At 35.6% G+C, this 26,778-nt stretch overlaps 1 protein-coding gene across 1 annotated transcript in view; it reads right to left on the bottom strand.

The window, feature by feature from the left end:
• LOC105228708 (uncharacterized) overlaps positions 1–26,778 on the bottom strand; it is a 142,265-nt gene that overhangs the window by 76,594 nt on the left and 38,893 nt on the right. Inside the window, exon 3 of the mRNA XM_049453327.1 lies at positions 19,101–19,151. The gene's annotated coding sequence lies outside the window, so the exon portion shown is untranslated. The remainder of the gene's footprint in view (positions 1–19,100; positions 19,152–26,778) is intronic.

The raw sequence follows: 26,778 nt of genomic DNA, 5'->3' as shown, positions 1-26,778 counted from the left end.
TAGGTTGGATTTTGAAGTCGACTCCAATTTATGAATATTACCTAGAGAAACTGAGTAAACTTTCAGTTAAAAGACAGCATTGTAGGAATAAAAATGTTCTGTGAATTAGATTGTTCATTCATCGATCTTTTAAGACTTTGACAGGAGAAAAGGACCGATATGGGAACTAGAACTATTGGAACGCATTCAAATTATAAACTTACAAATAAAAACTTTAAAATATTTGTTCAAATTCGTTCACGCCTGTGCGATGTTTGTAAAAAGAGCTTAAAGTAAGCGTTGAACATGCGTTGTCCGGAAGCAGTGCGAAATTTAATTGTACATACGGTTAAGCAATACGGACGCTGTCGGTAAATGCAGGAACAATTGCTGCGGGCTACGTATACGCCATGGTGAGCTGTCGCTAGCATATGAAAGAACGGTTTATACCAAATATTGGGTGTGTTAAGAGGGTTGAGTCGATTTTACAAGCTAGTAGTGGAATGCTAGTAGATCGTTCAAATATCTTTAGAGGTTTCTCGGACCAAAGTTTAGTATTTCGTTCAAGTATGAGACTTAAAAAATCTATAAACATCAATTGGAGTTAAATAAGGAGTCCTTCGTGGTTTTCCGATGTCAACCAGTTGAGTTGGTTTTGAATCCAGCCCGACTGAAGAACTCTTTCAGCTTCCCCTGGTAGAAGTGTGAAGCGCCACCAATGAAACTTAATTAATTTGTGACATGGCGAAAGTGAGCTTATGCACATAACTTTAAATTTGTTCGTGTATATACATATGCAGTTCACGCACATATATTATATATATATGTGTGTGTGCGGAAGCGTTCGCGAAAGCCGTTGCGTGTAGCAACCAGCACCGGATAAACACATTTCGCCGTCAGGTAAATAGGCCACACAGCCAGATATGAAGTAATGAAGCAGCAAAAGTTTAACGTCAACAACAACAACTGCAAAAAAACAACAAAAAGTCATGCTGCTTAATCAGTAATCAGGCTGACAAATGCAATCAAGCGTTGCAACGCTGTAAGGATATGGTATTTCGAGGCAATTATAATGAATGAAAACATCAAGGATGCGACTGCTGTTGTCACGCCTGCCACAGCTATCAGACTAGCTGCAGCTATTTTTCGCGATGCGGCAACATTCTTGTCTGTACCTTATGAGACAGAAGAATGCATTCTAGTGAAAAACGCATAGAAAAGACAGAAGAGCTACGCAACAATCAAATTTTCTCTCTTAAATTTTCTCCAAAAAATATCAAAAATATTACTTTGCCAAGTAATGTATACTTTTGGTGAACTCAGAACCCACAGATCTCATGTTCCCACCCTAACACAAACTTAAACTTAATTTCACTAAGAAAAAGGGGCGGAGTGAATGTGCGATGAGAGCCAAAGATTTTAAGGGAATATTTTAGTCTTTAAATTTAAAATAATCGAACATTTTTTCATAATTCAATCTTTTAGATATTCATTTTAATATTTTGATATTCAAAAATACCAATTTAAAAAGATTTTTGAAAATTCAAATTATTAAATCAATGCCAAAAACCGCTTCCGATTTGGGCTTCTAAACAATAATATCCTCTTAAAAGCCCATCATAGTGTTAGAAGCGTGTTCCACATTAATTAGTTGCTTCATCAAAAAAATGTGTTACATCAGAGAAATTCCGGTTATTCACAACTATTTTAAACTATCACTTAAAATTTATTTGACGCCCATGTATCAGCTTAGCTCAAATACCTTGCGTTACAAGTTGATCGATCTATTTTTCCAGCCTCTACAATAGCAGTATTCGATTCGCCAAGTATTACCCTCCAGCGAATCGAACAAACTAAACCAACTGCTCCAGAAAACGGGCAGTACTTGTGGTGCAATAGCGTTATGATTCTTTCTTAGTGGAGAATTATTTTTTTCTTGCATTGTACGAATTCAAGTCTATAACTTTGTGGTTGCTTTTAAATGTAATTTTTTTTAACAATTGAGCAGAGAAATGGTGAATCGATGATAGCTAATGAAACAGTTACAGTTGATAATAAAAAACTTTCTTTCCTCGAATATAATAACACTAATGTAAATAGTTCTCTAAATTATTTCAGGATCACAATTTTTTAGCATTTCTTTTTAGCCAAGAAACTTTCAAAAATTTTATCAAATCAAAATATCAATAGGAATACTGAAACAATAGAATGTTAACCTCTGTTAATCTGTTTGCTAATTATTTTTACGGGAGATGATGAGAAACTTGCCCTTCGCATTACTATTTTTTCAAAGCATTTCCGCTTGCTGGTCACTAAAAAACTGTCTTCTAGAGAACCGTTGCTCGCCCTGGTACGACTTTTCCTTTTCTTCATGATCGCTTTCCATATTTATCGTCCTACGTCTGACATATCATTACCCTCGTCCAGGGCCTCGTTCTTTTTTATACTCTCGCAACAAAGTTGCTAAAGAGAGTATTATAGTTTTGTTCACATAACGGTTGTTTGTAAGTCCTAAAACTAAAAGAGTCAGATATAGGGTTATGTATACCAAAGTGATCAGGGTGACGAGTAGATTTGAAATCCGGATGTCTGTCTGTCCGTCCGTCCGTCCGTCTGTCCGTCCGTCTGTCCGTGCAAGCTGTAACTTGAGTAAAAATTGAGATATCATGATGAAACTTGGTACACGTATTTCTTGGCTCCATAAGAAGGTTAAGTTCGAAGATGGGCAAAATCGGCCCACTGCCACGCCCACAAAATGGCGGAAACCGAAATCCTATAAAGTGTCATAACTAAGCCATAAATAAAGATATTAAAGTGAAATTTGGCACAAAGGATCGTATTAGGGAGGAGCATATTTGGACGTAATTTTTTTGGAAAAGTGGGCGTGGCCCCGCCCCCTATTAAGTTTTTTGTACATATCTCGGAAACTACTATAGCTATGTCAACCAAACTCTATAGAGTCGTTTTCTTCAGACATTTCCACATACAGTTCAAAAATTGAAGAAATCGGATAATAACCACGCCCACCTCCCATACAAAGGTTATGTTAAAAATCACTAAAAGTGCGTTAACCGACTAACAAAAAACGTCAGAAACACAAAATTTTACGGAAGAAATGGCAGAAGGAAGCTGCACCCAGGATTTTTTTAAAAATTGAAAATGGGCGTGGCGTCGCCCACTTATGGACCAAAAACCATATCTCAGGAACTACTCGACCGATTTCAATGAAATTCGGTATATAATATTTTCTTAGCACCCTGATGACATGTACGAAATATGAGTGAAATCGGTTCACAACCACGCCTTCTTCCAATATAACGCTATTTTGAATTCCATCTGATGCCTTCTCTGTATAATACAATATATACATTAGGAACCAAAATAAAAAAAATATGTAAATGACGGATAATGAAATCTCGATTATCACTTTATCATGCGAGAGTATAAAATGTTCGGTGACACCCGAACTTAGCCCTTCCTTACTTGTTAAGTATAGTAAGTTTTCAAAGAAATTCGTCAAGTTCTTCCAATTTTCTCGTTTTAAAGAATGACAATTATAATTCAGAATCGTTCAGTTTGTGCGTTTTCATTTGAAAAAGTTGTATTCAGCATCATCCACGATCGCATATAATACATATGTATATGCATATATATACTTCCTACAATATCTATCTCCAGTTATTTGTATAGTATCACGTGTTCCAAGTAGAGGTACTTTTTTCAATAGACTTTTAGTTTGCAGATCACGCATGAGTCATGTCAAGCTGTCATGTTATTTTTATTCAGTATTATTTCGCACTTTATCATGGAAAGACTTACGCTTGAACAACGTTTAAAAAATCGTTCTACTTTACAAAGAAAATTCACATTATGTAAACAATTTCTTTCGCCCGCTTCGCTCAACTTATGGTCAACAGAATTGGCCTACAACTTGGCACATTTTACGTCGAGAACTAGTATTGAAAAATCCAGCTTGTGCAAGAACTGAAACCGCTAGACCTTGTATATAAACAAGAAAAATTGCCCCATATGGAATTAAAAGCAACCTGAAGAGATTCAAAACCTAATATTTTATCCAGAAAAAACTATGGTTTGGTGCGGTTTGTGTGCCCCTGCAATCATCGGTCAATATTTCTTCAAAAATGCTGCTGGTGAGAACGTTAACTTCAATGGCGACCGTTATCGCCGCATGATAACCGACTATTTAATGCCCGAAATAGAAGCTCGTGATCTCGGCGACATTTGGTTTAAACAATGCGGCACAACTTCTCACACATCGCATCAATCAATGGATTGGATTCAATGGATGGACCATTAGAGACGTAGCCGAGGCCAATATTTGAAGGAGATAATCTTCAAAAAATAAATGCCAAAGGATGTTCTCTCAAATGATTATAAACATTTCTCATTAAATTTGAAGTTTCTGTGTTTTTTATTTAAAAGAGTAGAGAACCTAGAAATGGATCACCCTTTATAATAATCTACCACGCTTTGCCTGTCATTGTAGGGTCGTATTTATTACTCTTGGAGGAGCTGTGATATGCTTTACGGTTATTCTGCCTCAATGAGTCTATATAAATAGTTATGCTCCATAGGCCAAGACATTCAGTGTGATCGACAGCAAAAGCTTCCTTTTTCCTGTGCAGGTTTTACGATGTTGGTCATAATCCTCCTATAGGAAAATTAATTTAAATGTATGCATCTTTGTACCTCGCAGTTAAGCTAAGAGTTTAATCTTACAGTCAGGTGGTTTAGTACCTCTTGCATCCTTGGAGTCTCTGTTGCCCAGTTTTCTCTCCTATACACTTTTAGCCAACTTTAAATTGTCTATGGCGCTTCCCCAGAAATTTATTTTTGTCGAGAACTGGTTATTATGCAATTATTTTTTTTACTTTGCTTTGGTGACAGATATTGTGAGAATTTCCAATTAGTTATAATTCAAAACGTTTGCTTTTCTGGAAAAACGATTTTATTCATACCGCTTTACAATTCTATAAAAGAAATGCATGAAAAGCGGCGAGGCTTACTCTTGCCCTAAGGTTAAAGGAAATCTTTTTTACGAAGACGCAACTTTAAAAACGACGCATCTCTCAATTTTCGTCTTAATGCAAATTGTCATATAACAAGAAAATATGTCTGAAATTTTCGTGCAGCAAATTAATTGCACGCAGTCGCTTGCCTCATTTAAAGCGCAGTTAATGATCTGCTGAGGAAATGTGTGCAAATGAGAGAATAATAGCAATTAAACGCACACATCATTTTATATATTATAGTGCATGTATATACCTATAGGTACACACATACACACTGCTACATACAAGTATGCAGAATAAGCAACGGGCTCAACCCTTCTGCTTTTGCTTTCAGCCATTGCAAACTAAAATTACAAGTGCTCTTACGAATTTCCAACGAAATTTATTTCCTCAACCCATTAGCGAAGGTAAAATATAATATAAATATTTCACTCGCACACATACCACTGCAAGTGATGCCATGTTGGTGGGGCGAAAACACTGCAAACACACAAAACTAAAAGCGCAACTGCAACAAGAAGGAGGGCGCCTCCACACTTGTTCGCTTGAGCTTGATCCCTCTGTGCAGGCTGAGTTTAAGGACATTCGTAATAAGGTCACACGCATACATGCGCATGAAAAGTGCATTGGAATTTGTACACCCACACACACACACACCAACTCGGCAAGTGAATGCATGTGTGCGCTTAGAATAAATCTATAATTTTTATAATGCATAATTTTTATGTTAAAGCGGGCGTAGTTTGTGTTCACATAGTCATGTGTGTGCGTGTGCGTATGACATGCCGTTGTAGTCATATGAGTTGGAAATTTATTTGAAAATTCGATACGCCTTGAAAGTAGGGTTGATGGCGGCGGAATGGGCAGGCCCGTAGCCAGCTTTTCATTTCGGGGGGGGCTGAAATAAAAACATATATAAACTTTAAATTTTCTGTTTATTAAAAAAAAACAATATAAATTCATATACATATTACTTAAATGATTTGGTAGTTGTAACTTAAATAAGTAATATTTTTCTTTTCTTCTTGCTTGCCATATCATTAATTACTTCATCTGGATCTATTTTAATATCCCAGGGCACTGCAATAACAGCAAGTGCACTCAGCCGCTCATTGCCCATCACACTGCGTGGTAAAGTTTTTATTCTTTTTAAGGTTGAAGAAGTTCTTTCGAAGGAAGCGGTCGTCACTGGAAGAGTTGGTAAAATTGTAAGCAGGTAGTGAATATTTTTAAAATACGTTGCATCGCAATGTTGCAGTAATTTCAACACTTCTATGGTTGGATCTATTGTTGATAAGCTGGCACACCACAATCGATACTCTGATTTTAATGCTGTCATTGATATTTGCTCCTCGAAGTAAATAGTTAAATTTTTTAATTCTTCGGCATTATCAATTGCAGCAAAACCTGGTAGTAGAATTTGAAATGACGAGAGTATATCCTCATTCACTAATAAATGTTCTGTCATGTTTTGAATCAGAGCATCAACGCATAGAATAAATATTGTAACTCTGAAGTGGCTTTCAGGGGTTGTGCAAGGTGGATTAGCACTAGTAGTTTGACGCGAAGTGTCAAAAAGATCTTTAGACATTTGTGATGCTGTTTGGAAAATATCGTTGAAAAAACCATCCGCTGTTTCTCTTATCTGGTGCAGAGTTCTTATTAATTCTTTGGCTCGGTTCATTGCTGATACAAAATCCATAGATTTTTCGTGGAGTTGCACAGACAGTGGCAGCGTTAAGCTGAACAATTGCTCACAGACGAATAGACTAAGCAAAAAATCGCTTTTCTCTACCGCTGCTAAGAAGGCTGATGCTTTAGACGAAATGGACCATGTCTTACTCGAAATTATTTCCAAACTTAGTACAATGAATTTGAAAAGCTCCACAAAGCTTATAATGCTTTCATGCCTTTCTATAAACCTTGTTTCACAAAGGCGAACAAGTCGTCTTTTTTTGCTTTCTGGTGCGTGCTTCTGTATAACGTCCTGGAAAGTTGTGTTTGCATTTGAATGGTTTCTAAATAAATTTTCTATTTCATTGACAATACCAATGCAGTTCCGTATTGAAGGTAATGACATAGTATTAGAAAGCGCAAGATTCAATCGGTGACTAGCGCAATGAACATATCGTGCTTTTGGATACAGTTGTCTTATCCTGGTTTGCACTCCACTTAAATGCCCTGACATGTTTGCTGCTCCGTCATATCCCTGTCCAACCAACTTCGCCATATCAAGATGGAAATCTGTACAACGCTTAAGTATGACTTTTGATAAGTTTTCAGTCACCGTCTAGTGTAGTTGCGTACGACTGTTATAGGTTTGAGCTGAGTTGTGTATAAGAGTTTCAAAAGATTCAGTCAGTGATAAATTTTTATACTCTCGCAACAAAGTTGCTAAAGAGAGTATTATAGTTTTGTTCACATAACGGTTGTTTGTAAGTCCTAAAACTAAAAGAGTCAGATATAGGGCTAAATATATACCAAAGTGATCAGAGTGACGAGTAGAGTTGAAATTCGGATGTCTGTCTGTCCGTCCGTCCGTCCGTGCAAGCTGTAACTTGAGTAAAAATTGAGATATCATGATAAAACTTGGTACACGTATTTCTTGGCTCCATTAGAAGGTTAAGTTCGAAGATGGGCAAAATCGGCCCACTGCCACGCCCACAAAATGGCGGAAACCGAAAACCTATAAAGTGTCATAACTAAACCATGAATAAAGATATTAAAATGAAATTTGGCACAAATGATCGCATTAAGGAGGGGCATAGTTGGACGTAATTTTTTTGGAAAAGTGGGCGTGGCCCCGCCCCTTAAAAAGTTTTTTGTACATATCTCGGAAACTACTATAGCTAAGTCAACCAAACTCTACAGAATCGTTTCCTTTAGGCATCTCCATATACAGTTCAAAAATGGAAGAAATCGGATAATACAAACATACAAAGGTTATGTTGAAAATCACTAAAAGTGCGTTAACCGACTAACAAAAAACGTCAGAAACACAAAATTTTACGGAAGAAATGGCAGAAGGAAGCTGCCCCAGACTTTTTTTAAAAATTGAAAATGGGCGTGGCCAAATCGACCGATTTCAATGAAATTCGGTATATAATATTTCCTTAACACCCTGATGATATGTACGAAATATGGGTGAAATCGGTTCACAACCACGCCTTCTTCCAATATAACGCTATTTTGAATTCCATCTGATGCCTTCTCTTTATAATATACATATTAGGGACAAATGATGATAGCGGAATAAAACTTTACACATACATATATATAACTTTTCAAGGTCCCTTATATCGAACACGAAGAACTCAGTGCCTAACCTAAGCTAACCTAACCTAATTTTTCACCGAAAATATCGGTAAATCTCTCAGAATTTAATTCTAATTAATTTTACAGCAAAATAAAAAAATATGTAAATGACGGATAATGAAATCTCGATTATCACTTTATCATGCGAGAGTATAAAATGTTCGGTGACACCTGAACTTAGCCCTTCCTTACTTGTTTTTATTTGCGATTTATTAAAAAAATTTCCTTATTTCGGGGGGGGGGCTTCAGCCCTCTTGCCCCCCCCCCCCCCCTGGCTACGTGCCTGGGAATGGGCATTGCATAGCGGAAAATTTTGATTTAATATTTAATAGTAGATTTTATGGGTACATGGTGACACTAAAAGTTCCTTAAAGTTAAACTTAAACATCTAGTTTTCAAAGTTGTGAGATCTAATTTTCTACTTCATTTATTCGTTTTTCGTACGTAAATTTAAAAAATATTTAATTGTTCTTAAAAAGCCTTAAAAATTTCCGAAAAGCTTGAAAGAACTCAAGAAGTTCATAAAAACACTTCCAAAAACTAGGATAAATTTCGAATCAGTTCTTATTTTGTTGTTGGTAAGTTCTTTCTCTTAGAAAACTTTTAAGGTTTCTGAAATGCTTTAAAGAAATTCGAAATGCTCATAAAATTTAAAACGAAAATAAGGCGAATTTTTTTAAATCAATTCTGCTTAAATCGTTTGGAAATTCAAAAATATCCTTGTGGCATTTATTAAAGTGGTCATATAAAGCAGCTCAAATTCGGTGTGCAATTCGTGGTGGGAGGGAGACTCCTTCGCCGAGTCCTGGCATTCACTCCGGTGGATGAACGTCTAACCACAATCTGCATAAAAGTGAAGTTCATAAACATATCGCTAATTTGCATCTACGCCCCGACGGAAAAGAAGGAAGATGTGACCAAAAATTCCTTCTATCAGCGCTTGGAGCTTCGAGAGCTGGCCCCGCCATGATGTCATAATCGTGCTTACCGATTTGGGTTTAGGCTGATCGACTTCGCCGGAGCCCGAAATATGGTTATCTTTAGTACTAGATTCCAGCATAGGAATATTATTATTATTATTAAAATCTCATTAAGCTACCTGGCAATCTCCGGTTCGAAATAACACCAACCAGATGGAACATGTTGTGATAGACGCAAGACACGTCTCCAGTGTTTTAGACGTGCTTCTTTTCATTGACTCCGACCACTATCTTGTTGCAGCGAAGACACGCACGTCAACAAATATAAAGAATGTTCGTCGTCAAAAAGCTGTAACCACAACAGACAGCCGAACGATTTTCTAATCGACTTGCACTCCTGTTCTTTGAGAGCACTCATCAGCAGCTCTGTAAAAGTGAACTGTGGGATGGCATTTAAAGCTCCTTACATATAGCTGCAAAAGGTTCGTTTGTTTTCGGAAAAGACAAAAGAATAGCTTGAAAATTCTACGAAAAGATGGGTCGACTAAGAGAAGGCTTCAAGACGGGAACATACTCTTGTATATAGAACCCCAGAGATGATCTATGCAACATTTCTCCAGCCTGCTGATTGGCAATGAAACATAACAGCTTCATTCCCTGGTCTATGATGATGGAGCGGACGTTCCATTGCCCGACCATGAAGAAGAAAAGAGCGGCGAGGGCCGATGTATTGCCGGCGAGCTATTCAAATACGGCGGCGAAGAACTGATAAGGGGGAACCCACAATCTGCGCCAACTACCGTGGAACAAGCCTTCTCAACATCGTATTTAAGGTCCTATCGAGCGTATTGTGTGAAACATTAAAGCCCACCGTCAACAAACTGACTGGACCTTATAAGTGTGCCTTTAGGCCTGGAAAATCAACAACTGACCAGATATTTACCATTAGTCAAATCTTAGAAAATACTCATGAAAAAAGGATCGACACACACCACCTCTTCGTCGATTTCAAAGCTGATTTTGACTGCCGTTGAGCAATACTAAAAGCTCCATCAGGATCGGAGCCGAGCCATTCGATACCAACCGAGCTTTTAGACAAGGCGACTCCTTATCATGCGACTTCTTCAATCTACTCCTGGAGAAAATAATTCGAGCAGCAGAGCTGAATCGAGAAGGCAAAGAGTGTACAGCTGGCTTTTGAGGGAAAGGTTCTGCGGCAGATTTATAGTTCTTTGCGCATTGGCAACGGAGAATACCGCAGTCGATTGAACGATGAGTTGTACGAGATATACGACGATATTGACATAGTTCATCGAATTAAGAAACAACGGCTACGCTGGCTAGGACAGTACCCGCCGTGGGAAGCAGAGGAAAAGGAAGATTTCTACTTCGTTGCAAAGACCAGGTGAAGAAGGACTTGGCCAAACTTGAAGTAGTCTCGAATTGGCGCCAAACAGCGAAAAGTAAGAACGACTTGCGCGCTGTTGTAAACTCGTCTATAACTGCGTGAACGGTGTCTAAACCAATAAAGAAGAAGAAGTCAAAGTGGGAATATGATACCTTCATCGTTTTCTTGAAAAATTCCGGTTAACCTAATTCAATTTTGATTACAACACCGTTAGTTAGACAAAATTATTTTCGAAAGTTCTCCATCTAAATTTTTGTAGATCTTTAAATTACAAAGCGATTTTAGAGATGATAAGAAAACGTATATTTAAAATCGATAGAACTCTTCTAATAAACAACATTGTGAAAGATCATTCCGGAAAAGTTACTGTAGACACCTACAGCGGTCTGTGGCCATCTTAGAATAATATAGAATATACATATATACATATATAAACTTTACTGCCGAGATGGTACAAGAGGGCTTTATACGTACCGGTGTCAAAATCGGACGATAGACGTAGCGCCGCTCACTTGTAGGCAAAATCACATATTTCCGGACCTACTAAACCGATTTGAACCAAATTTCTTCCGTAAAATTCCTTTCATATTCTTATGCCACAATGCGAAAATTAAAACGAAATCCGACTACAACCACGCCTACTTCCCACTTAACACAATTCCATCTGATTCTTTTCTTTTTCTATGACCTAGCCCTGATAAACTAATGCCAGGATTTTCGAACATCCGGCTGACTTTAATCAATAGATTGGTTATTGTATGTACGGTATTTTGACCGGGGAAAATTGTTTTAGTACACGGCATCTAACAGTTTGTGGTATTGACAAACATAAATCAAAATCCTAATCTTATCCTGATGGAATTTTCCGGTCTTTGATCTTTGCAAGTTGAGAGAGTATAAAACATGCTGACACACCCGAACTTAACTCTTCCTTACTTGCTATATATCCACTCATAAATTTGGATTATAAAAACAGAATTTCTTTTTTAAAAAATTGATTAAAATTTTATGATGGTAATAGTCTCCAGGGTTGCATCTTCTTACGACTTAGACAATACCTCGTATTGTTATTAACGTTCACAGAGCAAAGAACAATGTTACTTTCACAATAGCAATAAAGGTAATGTTGTTGCATTCGCGACCACACAACCTACCATACATAACTGTAATTTCTAAAAGTAACAACGATGGCATAAATTTGAACAAAGAGATTGCAATGTAACGGAGCGTAGTGCAATTTTTATGGTTTGCTCATACATTTTTTGTCTTTCTCCATCCTCTTTTGATTATCGAATTTCACGAATCATATATTGCATTTTGCTCGTGAATGCGCGCCAACTGTACTACATATGTAACCTCGCTCATGTTGCTGGGTGGTTGTTGTAGTAGAACACGATGTCGGGACAGAACCATTTTTCAAAAGCTTGCTTATGTTGGAGATTCTGTACCCAGCAAGAAATTGTTCTAATATTTCGAACCTTCGTTTACTCTTTTTTCATGAGAGCAACTTGGAACCGAGGAATTGTAAACTAATTCACTAAAATATAACTTAAATTACACGAAAACATAATCGTGTCGTTTTTAATTTCAAGCTCAAACTTTTTTTTTTGAAGAGTTTAAGACAAAAGCTCAGATAGAGACTTGTTTTAGGTGTGTAAATCTATATAAATCCGGTTAATCAAACACCAAATATAGTTCAATAACTGAAAATGTTGGTCTTTATTTTCCGAATACAACTTTTTTGAAGCCAATTTGGGGATGAATTAGAATGTCTTCAGGTATAGACAGAGAAAGAAAGAGAAGAAAAGCAAAAATCTCCCGTGTCATATTTAAATGTTATATCCAATCCCAACGAGCAGACAAAAGAGCTATGCGTATATATTGTTAAGTTATAAAGAGAAAATATATGTATATAAATCGAAACGAGAACTTTTTGATTCCGGTTAGTTGAAATTTATATTGTTTGAGATGGATGTTCACTTCTTGGATCTACCAGATAGATAGAGGAAACTGCAAGGGATGCCGAATAAAGAATTTAGCATGCTGTGTAATACAATGTTTTGTAATCAGTGTAAAGACGGCGGAGTTTTATATATATTTTTGGAAACATACAGGTAATCGTCGTATGAATAGGAATGTGAGTTCCATATTATAAGTAATGGATACGAAAGTAGGGACCGACAAAAAAAATATTTAAGAAATACACTTTTCAAGAAACATCAGTTAATAAAGAACTCACAGTGGATTTTTTGGACTTTTTCATAAGTCAATACGCCATCAAAGTAACAATTTAGTTGAAGTTCGTCTTAAAGAGAAACTTTCCAACATACATATTATTTTGACAGGAATTGCAGTTTAGCTCAGAAGATCAAATGTTATATGAAAAGAAGCTAGAAGAGAGAGAGAGAGAGATGGTAAAATATCAATATTGCGAAATTTTGACTAATCTTCTTATATAATGTAAAAAAGTCCTTAGTTCAGGTAAAATTTTTTAATTAGTTAACGGCCAGCTCACAAAACTTTTCTGCTGAATCGAACATAAAAAAGTTAGCCAAAATGTCTGCTAACAAATCTGTAAACAGCGGGATAACTGGTAAATGGAAATTGTAGAGCGAATAATACAAATGACATTTTTAGAAGCGCTAAAGCTGTTGGCAAAGCTCTTCAAGTGGAATGTTCTTAGAAAATAATGCACTATGGAGAGCGGTTTGTACTCGATTCTAAATGCTGGAAAAGTTTGGCAAAGTTTCTAACGGCATAATGAACTAGTTAGGAACCAAATAGAGATCGCGAATTAAATAACCTTATATTTATGAGGCAAGAACGAGTAAAAATGTGCATGGAAAATTCATTGCGATCCACTCACAATTTAAGTATAGAGGCTTCTAAGCCGATCTTCGAGTGTCATGTTCCCAATTAGCAAAAAGTTATTTTATGACTTTCAGTTTTATCACAAATCTTATAACAAAAGAGCTCGTTGGTAATAAGTTTCCATGCACACGTAAATAAGAGTAAATGAATGTATGTGTCTTCTACATTTATATATGTACATCTGTATGTAAGCCCCAGACAAATTCATGCAAAATTATTAATCCCTGAGCTTATAGCACCATTCGCGCGGAAGTGTTACTTGTGTACTGTGCGAGTGTGTGCGTGTGCAGGTGCAAAAGTAGAAACATAAAATAGAGAATAAAACAAGAAAATTATGATGAAAGTAATAAAAATTGTACTGCAGTCGTAAACAGCATTGGTTTTATGGAAGAATGGATGAACTAATCAAATATGTGCGCACACATGTTCTCACATGCACTCGTTTAGTTACATACAAGCATGCATGTATGTATGTATGTACAAAAGATATTGATTGTTTGCTATTGAGCTGGTGTTTTTTGTTTGTTTTGCAGAACAAATCATGCTATTGTGTGCCAGTGAAGTGACTAACAGGTAAATGCATGATTTGCTTCGATTGCTTTATACTCAGATTTGTGTATGTTTGTGTGTATGTATATGGTACATATATGATATATATTTCTGCTGCAAGCGCTTATGAAAACTTGCTATAAACAAAGATGTAATCTGGTGAAAGCTTTCACTGCCAATATTTGAGTGGGTAAGTATGTGTAAGTCTAGGCAATCGGAGTAAAGCCATAAATAGCAATAACAACAAGTAAAAGTGGCAATATTTGTTTTGTAGGGTGTTGTGTTAAAAAGGAAGAAAATAAATGTGATTCTTTTCATATAAATACATATATGATTTATAATCATTTTTATGTTAAAAAATTTTAAGTTTCTTTCCAATTCCACAACTTTTATATTAATTCAGAGTTGTATTTTTTATAGCATAAAAAGTTATAAAAATATTTTTTCTTAGATTTGTTCGGTCAGTTTGTTTGACAGCTATATGCTATAGTTATCCGATCAGAACAACTCTTCACAGATTACAGTGACGAATCGGATAATAATTTATGCCAAACTTCGTGAAGATATTTTATCAAATAAAACATTTTTCATACAAGGATATTGCTTTGATAGGTCAATTTGTATTAAAACCGGTGATTTCGACAGATGAGCAGCTTCTTGAGGAGAAAAGGACGTGTGAAAATTTTCAGGTCAATATCTCTAAAACTAAGTTTAGTAACTAATTCACGTTTATACAGATAGACAGACGGATGGAGAGACAAACGAACATGGCTAAATCGACTCAGCTCATCGTGCTGATCACACAATCGCATTGGAAGAAATATCTCGAAGAAAGCGCAAGAAAGCAAGCTTTGTTGTAGATCTCAATTTCCAAACGTTTAGCGAAATTGAAGTCGTAGAAACAAAGAGAAAGAAGAAACAGTAAGCAAACCAAGTTCGTTACATTCGCCAAATTCGTTTCGTGGAGTCTCTGAGAATCCATACTCAATCAGCTAAAATTCTGCGCAATAAAAGTAAATATTTTATACGCTTAAATTATAGGTTTTTTTTCAATTACCTATATCAGAGAAATAAAGACATTTGCCTGAATAAAAATAAAACATTTTATTCGAAAAAAAAGAAATAATTTTATTTAAAATATAATTTAGTTTTTGATAAGTCTCAATGTTAGCTGAATACCGGAATTTTAAATTTCGAAAATTCGTACAGTTAATGGAGTCCCCAAATTCCGGGATTAAAAATTTTCGGGATTCCACTAAATTTCATAACTTAAATAATGTTAAAACATATGTATATTTTTGGCGAACCCCGAAATTAACTAACCCATAAATAAAGATATTAAAGTGAAATTTGGCAGGATCGCATTTTACAAATAAAAAAATATGTAAATGACGGATAATTTTTTAATATATTTTGTACAGTTAGTGGAATCCCGAAATTTATTTCGGGATTAAACACTTCGGTATTCAGCTAACTTTCGCTTTTATTCAAAAAATAAACTATATATCGATATATTTCGAAAAAAGTTTTTTTTTAATTTCTAATTCCTAAATATCAAGAATCGGTTAAAATATACATATGTATGCTTTAACATTATTTTACAAAATTTTACTTTTTATTTTTTTTGGAAAATTTTAAATATTTTTGCCGTTTATATCCCTGCTATCAAACAATCAGCATATTCAGTTCCGCTGATTCTCTGAATTAAGCTAGCTTTTAATGTAATCTAATATTCAATTCCGCTGAATTTCAGCAATTCCCTTATTTTATCTGTTTTTATGCACCAATTCTCATTTAAAAATTTAAAAGTTTTCAATTTGATTTAATTTTAAAATCTTGTGTTTTACTTCTTCCTGCAATCATTCGCTGTCAGCAGTTTTTAGTTGAGCACACAGGTGTACGTGTTGTTGAGCATTGACATGCGACAAGTTGCGTAACACGGTAAAAGCACTTTCTAATACAACAACAAACAAAACAAAAGGAAAAAAACACCTGAACATGTTTTTAACAGCTAGAACAATGAGAAAATACACTATGCACACATGTCTTTTATTACTTCATACGAACTATCGTCGAGCTGCGCTTAAGTGCAGGGTGTACCATGACAGGTACGTACGTTCGTTCATAAAAATGTTACTCATACGTACCGACACACCAAAGTAAAATGGCATAGTGTCATGCAGCAGTACATAGTACACAAATATACTCATAAAACTTTATACACACTAATGCATTTAAGTGTATGGTATGTTATATATACACACATATATAGCTTTGCGCATATGTATTCACTTGTAAGTCTCTTGCAAGTGTTTGAGTACAAAAAAGAATAAACGAATAAACAAAATCAAACAATGAAGATGATTCCGAGCTGCCGAAGGTGCTGTGGAAGGAAGTAAAGCCTTGCATTGCATGAATGAAGCCATCTTATTTACTCAGCTATTTATGGAGCAAAGCAAACGGGAAATGCAAAGCGCAAATGGCATTGCGCAAAAGTGCAAATCACGTTGAATTACAAGAATAAATGCGGACTACACAGGGATATAATTGTAAAGGTACTTGTTTTGGTGCATGATAAGTGTTTTTTCTTTGACTTATAAAATCCATAAGTATTTAAGAGAATATTAATTTTTTCTTGTTTTTTAATTTAAAACTTTTTGCTTGTCATGACTCGGTTTTTAGAATTTTTATTAAACACTGAAGAATTTATTTTATTATTATTATTTTTTTTTAATTTAAGTGAAATTAACAAAATTTAATGGTGAAAGTATTTTTTAATGTACTCTGGCTCTTAAATAAGTGTTAGATAATTATATATTTGTACAAACTTATTTTCTTAGCTAAAAACTAGTTTGATGTGTCGAAATTATTTTAATAGAAGGCACAAGAAGGGTAGCACCTAAGCGCTTTTATTAGTGTGCGAAACTGGCCTACAAAATATCAATTACTAAACTAATGTGATCTGATTTTAGATGACTTTGCTATAAAAGCCGCACTGATATAAGGTTTTTGAGGTCCAAATACAGAGTAATCAAAATTTATACGAAAAATTCAATTCTTTGAAAAACATAGTATTTATGAAGATGTGACGAAACATCACGTGATCCAGTTTCACTTGATGAGTGAGTAGTCACATGTTGAAAAATGTCAATTTTTAATTTTATTTGTATAAATTTTGTTTTATTAAAAGAGACAAAATCGCATAAGAAATATTTGAAACTAAATTTAACGCTTCATAGCACTCCATGATAAGAAAGAATGTAATGTTAACACATCATGCTTACATGTAATCAACAACAGAGCAACAAGCTATTGAAAACAACCTTTAACAATCATAATAATACAATTGAAATTAAATTAAAAATAAAAGAAAAAATCGTTAATATAAATCGCGTGACTAAAGATCACTTGACTGAATAATATATGATATTTGTATATATTTATTTTACTTATTTTAAGACAACTATTCGTATAGAGCGTCATTTAAGTTGATAAAACAATTTCGGCTAATTATACAACTATGTACTAATATCATGTGATTTAAAATCTCCTGATTAAAAATCATGAAAGTAGCTGTGGTTATTCTAAATTAATTCTGAAACCAGCTCATGTTGGACGGCTGTTAAGGCCAGTATTTCAAATCACTTGACATCATCACGTGATCATAAGTCACATCGTTATATATTGTATTGAAATGTCATATGATCATAAGGAGTTTGAAACATCAAGTCGTTCATAATTTTGATATATGCAAACGCTGCCCCACCAAATGAAAAATAAAAAATTATGAATAATGTATTCGATTTCCATAACATCACGGGAGTAACATTATCGTTGGGAGTTTTTATTAAAAACTTGAAAAAATATACACACATATACATAAACATCTATGTACCATATTTATGAAGTTCTATGAATTTATATGATAAAAGCTTATGCGGAAAAATATTCTAACGCGTCCTTCAGAGTTTGATATTTATTGAAAATCTTACCGAAATTAAAAAAAAACAACAGCAACAAATAAAAGAACTATATAGTAGTAAGATATATACATTATAAATTTCGCTTAGATGAACAATAAATACTAGTATATTACACCACTATATTAGCACTTTCCTTCAACACTATTGATTTCCTACTGGCTCTTCTGCTGTCGCAATCTGAGACACCCTGCTAAGCTAAGAGATAGACAACACAGCGCTGACACATGTCAAATTACAAACATGACCCTGTCAACGTAACAAAGATTGCTTGGGCTGAATGACTGCTGAGACTGCTTGTGGTGCACCGCCCAGCACTTGCTCTTACTGAACGCACTCAAGCAAGAACTTACTTACTGCGCCCACAAAAGTATGCTACTATTTAAACTTTGCGCTCAGGCTCAGAACCGACATGTGTATATACATATAAGTATATGTACAACACCCAGTACTTGTGCCATGTACTTTACCAAAACCAACAACAACAACCATATGCCATTTTTATCCTTCTACGTGGATTTGTTTGTTCGCTTTGCTTGCCGGTTGTAGCTTTTGATTCGCATTTCTATTTGCCACAGCTTACCATGTTTTATGGTTGTTGGTCTTCTACAATCAACTCTGTCGCATATTGTTTTAATGCATTTGTTATTGTTGCTGCTGTGCCTTTTTTCCAACTGCTCGTGTCATTATTACATACTCTTTGGCTTACTCTGTGCTCATTCGCGCTCAAGCCAGCTGCTTATTTTCGCTGTTTTTGTTTTCCCGCTGTGCAATTGTGCGTCAAATCCCACTTTGCACACACACGCAAACACACAAATACATATGCACATATTATTTTTCGATTTTTTGTACCGTTAGCATTTTTTATTTAGATTTTATTTGACAATAAAAAAGAATTCATCGTTGTCCTACGTTTGCTGGTCCAAAGGTATGGTACATGTTGTTTTTGTATTAATACATAAGGGGAGTGGAAATTGATAAATTGAAAATAAAATAAACGAAACGAAAACATTAAATTAAGAGATTACGTTTTTATAGCACTTACCTTTGTCAACCGCTCGCGTTGCGCAGTTGCCAGCTATTCCCCTGAGACTGTCTGAAATTGAAAAAGACAGAGGAAAAGAGAGAGATGATTTAAAATTTAAAATATTACCAGCAGAAGGAAGTGCATTATTTTAGCGTGAAAAGTCATAAAAATAAGAAAAAGTTTCTTGTAGAAATCGTTTTATTCCGAATTAGAGCGACTTCACTTGACTTAGTATGAGCAAGTCATCGTCCACAAAGAATTCGTTCCACCGGGGAAAACTATGAATCAAGTCTATTATGGCCAAGTACTCGAAAGATTTGGAAAACGAGTCAACAGGGTGCGCCCAGATATCGCTCGTAACTGAATCCTTCATCACGACAACGCGCCGTGACACACCGCCCTTAGCGTGTCCCAGTATTTGGCCTCTAAAGGGATCGCCGTGTTGCAACAACTGCCTTATTCGCCCGACATGTTACCCTGTGACTTTTTTGCTTCCTAAAACAAAATCGGTGGTCAAAGGAACCCATTTTGAGTCGATTACGGACAACCAGGCGGCCGTGACGAGGGTACTCGCGGACATCCCAGTCGAAGCGCTCCAGAAATGTTACGAAGCATGGAAAACGCGCTGGAATCGCTGTATAGCTTCCCAAGGGGACTACTTTGAAGGGGGTGGCAGATTCGAATAATGTTAAGACGAATTATAATAGACCTAAAAACTCTAAAATATGAAAAAAAACAAAAGCGTCAAATATTCTTCTTTCTTTTTCTTAAATCTATAAGTAAATCACTTAATGTATACTACTATGAGCAAAAATTAGTAAGACTTTATTTATAATTCTAAAATTTTTAATTTATTCTTCAAAAACTATGTCGTCCCTCTTAAAACAATCCTCCTTGGCTCCAATTCACTTGTGCCAACGTTTTTTCCAATCCTCGAAACAGTTGTTAAATTCAATTTCCGGAATAGCCTTCAATGCGCTTAGCGATTCACGTTTAATATCTTTAATTGACTTAAAACGGAGCTGTTTGAGTTTGCTGAATAGCCAAAGTCACACGGATCTACATCAGGCGAATACGGTGGTTTCGATATTAGTTGAAAATTTGTCGAAAAATTCAGTTAGGAAGGGGAAAGTTTTTTAGATATCTTGCTTAGAATTTTTGTATATCTATTCGGCAGTCAGAAAGAATTTGAACTTAAAGTGAAAACAGGTTTCTAAATACAGAATTCGTTACTTTAAAATTTTTTGTGTTGCGAAAATCTCTCAAGCTCTCAAAAATCTGCAAGAGTGTCACCGTAAAATATTTTAAGAGCTCCCCGAAATTACTGACCTAAAATAATATCTTTCAGTTCATAGATAATGATTTTCTTTACTGAAGCGCCTCTAGAGTTTCCGCTCGACTAAAAGAACAAACTTTTTTAGTTTCACTATGTTCTCATGAGACCTAAATGTCGAAGAAAGAAACCATAACGGGATAAAAAGGCATGCACCCGGTAATGCAGTAATAATGATATGAGAAAAGTTCATTCTGCGAAATCATTCAGCTAAAACCTTGAAATCTGCTAGAAAGAGTTTGAATTTAAAACAGATATAATAACTTTGCATGCAAGACATGGAATTGGTCTAAAACTCAGAAACACCATTTATCCATTTTGGATTTTTGAGGATAAGGTACAAGTATTATAGCGGGTCGATCTACAGGAAGCCAAAAACAAACGAAGAAAGCGCGTATGCATGAAATGTTTTACGGATAATTTGAACAACTTTGCAAAAGAGACTTCGGTTCTAAAACCGGTTTCGAGCTAGCGATGTTTGAGACGTATTTTAGGGATCATAAATAGTTGTTCGTAAGTTTTTGACTAAATACGTATGTACATTTTAATATTCTAATAATCAATAGGCGGAATCACTCAGATCGCACAACTATATCACATAACTCCCGTACAACCGATTTTTAAACTTCGCTGGCTCGAAATCGGTTTTAGACTCATAGTCTCTTAGGCAAAGTTATTCAGATTGATCTGTAGAACATTTCCCGCATAACCGTTCTTATAGAAAAAAATATCAACCCGCTCTAACGTGCATATTCAGGGGATCTCAGAAAAATACTGCCTTTTCAGGTAAATCAAGAATAAGATGAATGCAGTATCAGCAGAGATTGTAACAAAACCAGATCTTCTTTAGAGCTTTGATTTCTAGTCAGACATATAAAATGTTAGCAAAAGAATAATTTCAGTTTGTCGTTGATAATCAAACAATGAGCTATTTAATGACTCTTAAAACATACATAATTTCTCAGATTTCTACCTCTACAGCTCCTTTTATATCTTTAATTACTTCTCTTTTTGCCTTAGCACCATATTCTTCATGCCGCTTATCTCACTCACCCACAACTTTGCACTCTCATCATTCGCTACTTTATTTTCTTCACACTCACGCCTTAATTTGTATGGTTTAGATACCTTGATTTGAATAGTCATTAGCTCAACTTACTTAGCACCTTATCTAACTAAACTTCGTGCGCGTTTTCTCAACTTGCATAAGCAAATAGTTGAGCACAGAGCGGATAAGGCAATCACAGAAGCGAACGTTGTTAAAGCAAATTAGCTTGCTAACAACTAACTCAGCTGGTTGCTAACGCTATAATTATAATTATAGCACAAGTATGCTTCCATAATGTATGTACCGTTGATAGATATGTGCTTAATAACGCTCGGTACTATTTACCAGTGAGCTTTGGTGCTCATAGAAATTCACTGACGAATGAGAAGCCAGATAAATGCGATTGTTATCTTTGGTTCGAATTAGAAGTGAAACAGTCGCAAAAGGCAAGAGTAAAAATCGAACAGACAAACTAATAAAAAATTTAAAAAATTATTTGAAATTTGCCATACACATTTTCTATATGTTCTCAACTCATCCCGCTAGTTTTGTTAGTTCAGTTTTCGCGATTTTTTTATTATTCTTGTTTATTTTTTGCCAACTCATGCGTTTGTAATCTGCGAGATTCCACTCTGGGACAGTGAAATGTAGTGCAGTTATCTTTTCACTTTTACACGCTTCGCTGATTGCTATGCAACACTGGGCTGCTGCAGGACAATATTGGTATTTTTGTTGCTGTTCGCAATTCGATAACGGTATCGGCTAACATAAATATGTATGCATTTTGAAAAGGACACGTAGTCAGTGCGAGAAATTTTTTGCAATGATTTTTTTACGGCAACATAAAATGATGAGTAAATATTGGATTCCAAGCGAATTCATTTGTATGAGTAAATTATGACATTTTAATGAATAGTCGGCAGATTTGTGTTTAAAAAAATTAAATATGTGAAGAAAACGTTTACGTTTTGAAGTTGTTAATAATTTCATAGTGTCTGAATGCACCGAACTTCAAAAGATCTCATCATGAATGCTCAGCAGTTAAATTCAACCAGAGACCCTAAAAAGTGTGTAATTGCAAGAGAATTTAAAGATATGTTCTCAAATCAGTAGAAAATGTCAAAATGAACAGAATCCTGTTTTCCACGCGGTAAATATGGGTGAATATATATCATATATATAAAAATAAGTTGGATATTTTTCTGTTCGCCATAGCTGAGTAAACCGTTGCATCAAATGAAAAATAGCCTGAACCATTTTGAAGGTAATCCAATGAGGATGGTTTGTAAAATTCATAAATATTAATTTTTAACCAACTTACGAGCGTAAATTTAAAGAAAAATCACTACTTACTTATAACAGGGAATATTAAATTTAGACAGAGAATGTTATTTAACATTTAGCTAAGCTGCAACGCTGCATAAGGGCTGTAGTTATTGCGTGAATAATAACAAAACGAACTTTTTTTTTGAATGCGCCAGATCTAAGGCGTTTCTTACAAATTGAATACTTGCTAAAATAAGGCAATCAGGGAAGATAGCGATAGCAGTTGCTTTGTCAGGAATTGCTGCAACTGTTCTAAAGGATGGCAAACTGTTCATTCATCTTTTAAATTTCCGTTATCCATAAATCTTGAACAACAATCAATATTTTGTATCCGCAAAAATGCGCTTGGTTAATTATTGCAAGACGCCTAATTGATTATGTGAGAGGAATGCACCATGAGCCATAAAACACATATAGAGGCCGTGGACAGACTATTTAAAAGACCTTAGAAGTTCCTCTGCTCTCATGAGCGGGACAACTGTCATCGTAAATTTGGACGAAAAGGAATTTCATTGGCTTTAAAAATTGGAATTCTAATTATGCTGTTGAGCAATTTAAGTCCTCCAAGCATGTACAACGGGACGAGGCTGCTTATTAAGGAATTGAAGGATAATTTAATTGCAGCAACCATTATCACCAGTCCAGCAGCTGGTCAACTAGCTCATAACCCAGGACTCCAATGATTCTAAGTGATCTGCCATTCCCAATTAAACGGCTTCAATTTCCAGTGAAAACTATAATTATACACAAGTCCTAAGGTTAAGGGATTGACCTACGAAAAGAATGTTTCACTAATGGCCAATTGTATGTTGGTCTGCGATACATCTGATACACCGGAGATCCTGAAAATCAATTTATATTGCTCCATAAAATAAATTAACGTAAAATATCGTTCACAGGGAAGCTCTGATTCAATAAATTATTTTGCACGAGTAGAGAAAGTAAACTATATAGTAAAGACCTTTTTACAAAAAAAAAAATAAAAAAAAAAAATAAAAATAATACAAAAAGTATACTTCGATGTTCGAATTTCTTTAATTTAACTAAGTTTTAATGACTCCACGCAAATGACTCTACAAAAATATAACTTTTGAAATAATTGTTTAATACCTGTGTGAAGCCGGGGCGGGTTGCTAGTGTACATATGTATATGGCAAACAAGATAAAAAAGTTTTCATACAACGTCTTGATTTAAGTCGTTCAGTTTGTATGACAGCATACGCTTTAGTGGCCTGATATAAGAATGCGACTTCTGACTTTGGCATCCACTCTTCTTTCCTTCTTGAAAGCTCTAAACTTTTTTTTAGAAGAAAACGTATTGTACTGACGTACATTTTATATGCTTGCAACTTGCAAGAATTTAAGCCAGGGAAATACTTTAAGGTGTAAACCCATTAGTTATATAGGAGCTAGGCCAAGTTTTTGCTCAAACTTATTTATTTTAGGCACACTGTTATAATATGAGTAAAATACGATCTCTCATTTTCATTGAGATAACTCACATATTGGCCGTTATATGCGGTACAAAGTCAACCAAAAGTTTAAAAATCTTTTTATTAAGTATATGGGGGCTAAGAGAAGTATTGGTCTGATTCAAACCAATTTTTTACATACAGACCTACCATTATAAGAGAAGGAGTATCCCTTAATTTCAGTCATATACATCACACATTGACCGACATTTTCGATCAAAAGTCAACATAAGCAGCAGTCTAAATATTCTTTACCTAGGGGCTTGAACAGTTTTTATTAGATATCCATATCCAATTTTGACAACGGCGCCCATTAAACTCTTATACAATCTCGGTGGTAAACTTTAATGTTTCTGGTTTATTTAGTTATTGATTTATCGCGCTTTTAGTAGTTTTTAACAGTGCCGATATAAGGCGGGGAGTAGACAGGGCTATCCTTCGATTTCACCAATTTTCATACTGTCGATAAATGTTCTTGTAGGATTTGTATTCAGCGAATTTAGTTGTTGTAGCTTGAGTGGTTTAGAAGATATATACATTTAACTTGTTAGAGGGCAGCCACGCCCACATTTTCAAAAACGTTTGCCCACAGGTACCCCTTTGCTACTGCAATCCTCTGTATCAACTCACAGCTTTATATCTTAATTAAGTGCTTAGTTATGTTTTCGGTTAATGGCGATTTGTGGCGTGGCAGTGATTCCACATCCCAAGTTTCATGGAGATATCTCAATTTTTAATCAAGTTACAGCTTGCACAGACGGACGGTCGGACGGATATGCAGACAGTCACCCGGATTACAACTCCTCTCGTCATCTTGATCATTTATATTGGGTTTTCAAAAAAGTCTTGCGGTATTTTTATTGAATCAATTCGTGTGGCACCCATACATCGAGCTTCTTAGTGACTCCAAGCTTCTTCAAATGGTTTATAACGGTTTGATGACTACTATGCCGGTCTCTTTCGACCAATTCAGAGATTTTATCGCAATTTTCGACGACAGGCCTTCCGGAGCGTGACACATCTTCGACCACCAGAACGAAAACGTTTAAGCCATCGTTGTGCGGTGAAAATGGAAACTGAACGGGTCCATAAACTCCTCATTCATTTTATTGGCGGCTTGAGATGCATTTTTGCCTTTATCGTAGTAGTACTGTAAAATATGCCGTATTTTCTCTTTATTTTGCTCAATGTTTGCGACGCTATAACTCACGAACGACTTAAAGAAACGACAATCAAGCAAACACGTGTTAGCGCGTGAAATGAGCTTTCCAAAAAGGAATAGCATGACCCGATGTAACTTGCAGGAATCAAAGAAAAGGAAATACGTCAACGAGAGGACTGGAATCAAAGCAATTTTATTTATGTTTACATTTATGGTGCCACACCCATCGTCAAATTTTTTACTCAGGCTCTTATAAAGCCTTCTCATACCATCTCGGGTGTATAATTTTGTGTTTCCGGCGCAATTAGTTAGTGATTTGTTGCGCTTTTAGTAGTTTTTAACAGCACGGTGAGCGGGGTATTGCTCAGATTTCATTCCCTTTCAGACTATCGGTAGAGGTTCTCATAAAATTTCTATCCATCGAATTCGATATTTCTGTATTGAACGGTTTGTGAGATATGTACATACAATAAATCTATTAGAGGGCGGTGCCACGTCTACTACAGGGTAGGCCATTTAAAGTTGACCCATCTGGCAACGCTGTAACTTTTAACAGCGCTGACAAATCGGCTAATGTCATACCGCGTTAGAAGCGTCATTCGAAGACAATTTATACCATGGAACAGTACACTCCAAAAGAACGCGCTGAAATTGTTCAGCTTTATATTCAAAATAACTTTTCAATTGTGTTAACTCAACGTGCGTTTCGCAAAAAAAATAAAGTGAAAAGTGATCCAGTTAAGAACACAATTAAGTCTTTATACGCAAAATTTGTGAACACCGGTAAACTCAGTAATGCCAGTCATGCATCCAGACAACGCACAAGACGTTCTGATGAAAATATCGAAGCTGTACGAGCCAGTATTGAGGAGACTCCATCGACATCGAGTTATTGCCGCTCTCAGGAATTAGACATCTCTCGCACCACTCTCCGACGCATAATTCATAAAGATTTGAAGATGTTTCCATATAAAATTCAAATGGCACAAAAACTAAACCCAGCTGATTATCCGCGACGCCTTAATTTTGGCAAATGGGCCATCGAAATGGCTGAAAACGAACTTGACTTTTGGCGAAAACTCATCATGTCAGACGAGGCACATTTCTCGTTGAATGGAGGCGTAAACAAGCAAAATTGCCGATTTTATGCCACCGAAAATCCTCAATTAATTGAAGAACAGCCTCTTTACGACCAAAAAGTAACAGTTTGGTGCGGTGTTTGCGCGAATATGATCATCGGACCGTATTTTTTCGAAGACGATGATGGAGCCACGACAACAGTCAATGGTGAGCGTTATCGAGCCATGATAACGGATTTTGTGATACCCATTATTCGCGAAAATGACATGGATAAC

This window comes from Bactrocera dorsalis, chromosome 3 (assembly GCF_023373825.1).
Source record: "Bactrocera dorsalis isolate Fly_Bdor chromosome 3, ASM2337382v1, whole genome shotgun sequence".
Classification (NCBI taxonomy): Eukaryota; Metazoa; Arthropoda; class Insecta; order Diptera; family Tephritidae; genus Bactrocera; species Bactrocera dorsalis.
The sequence above is the reverse complement of the archived record's forward strand: the minus strand, read 5'-3'. Positions and strand labels throughout refer to the sequence as shown.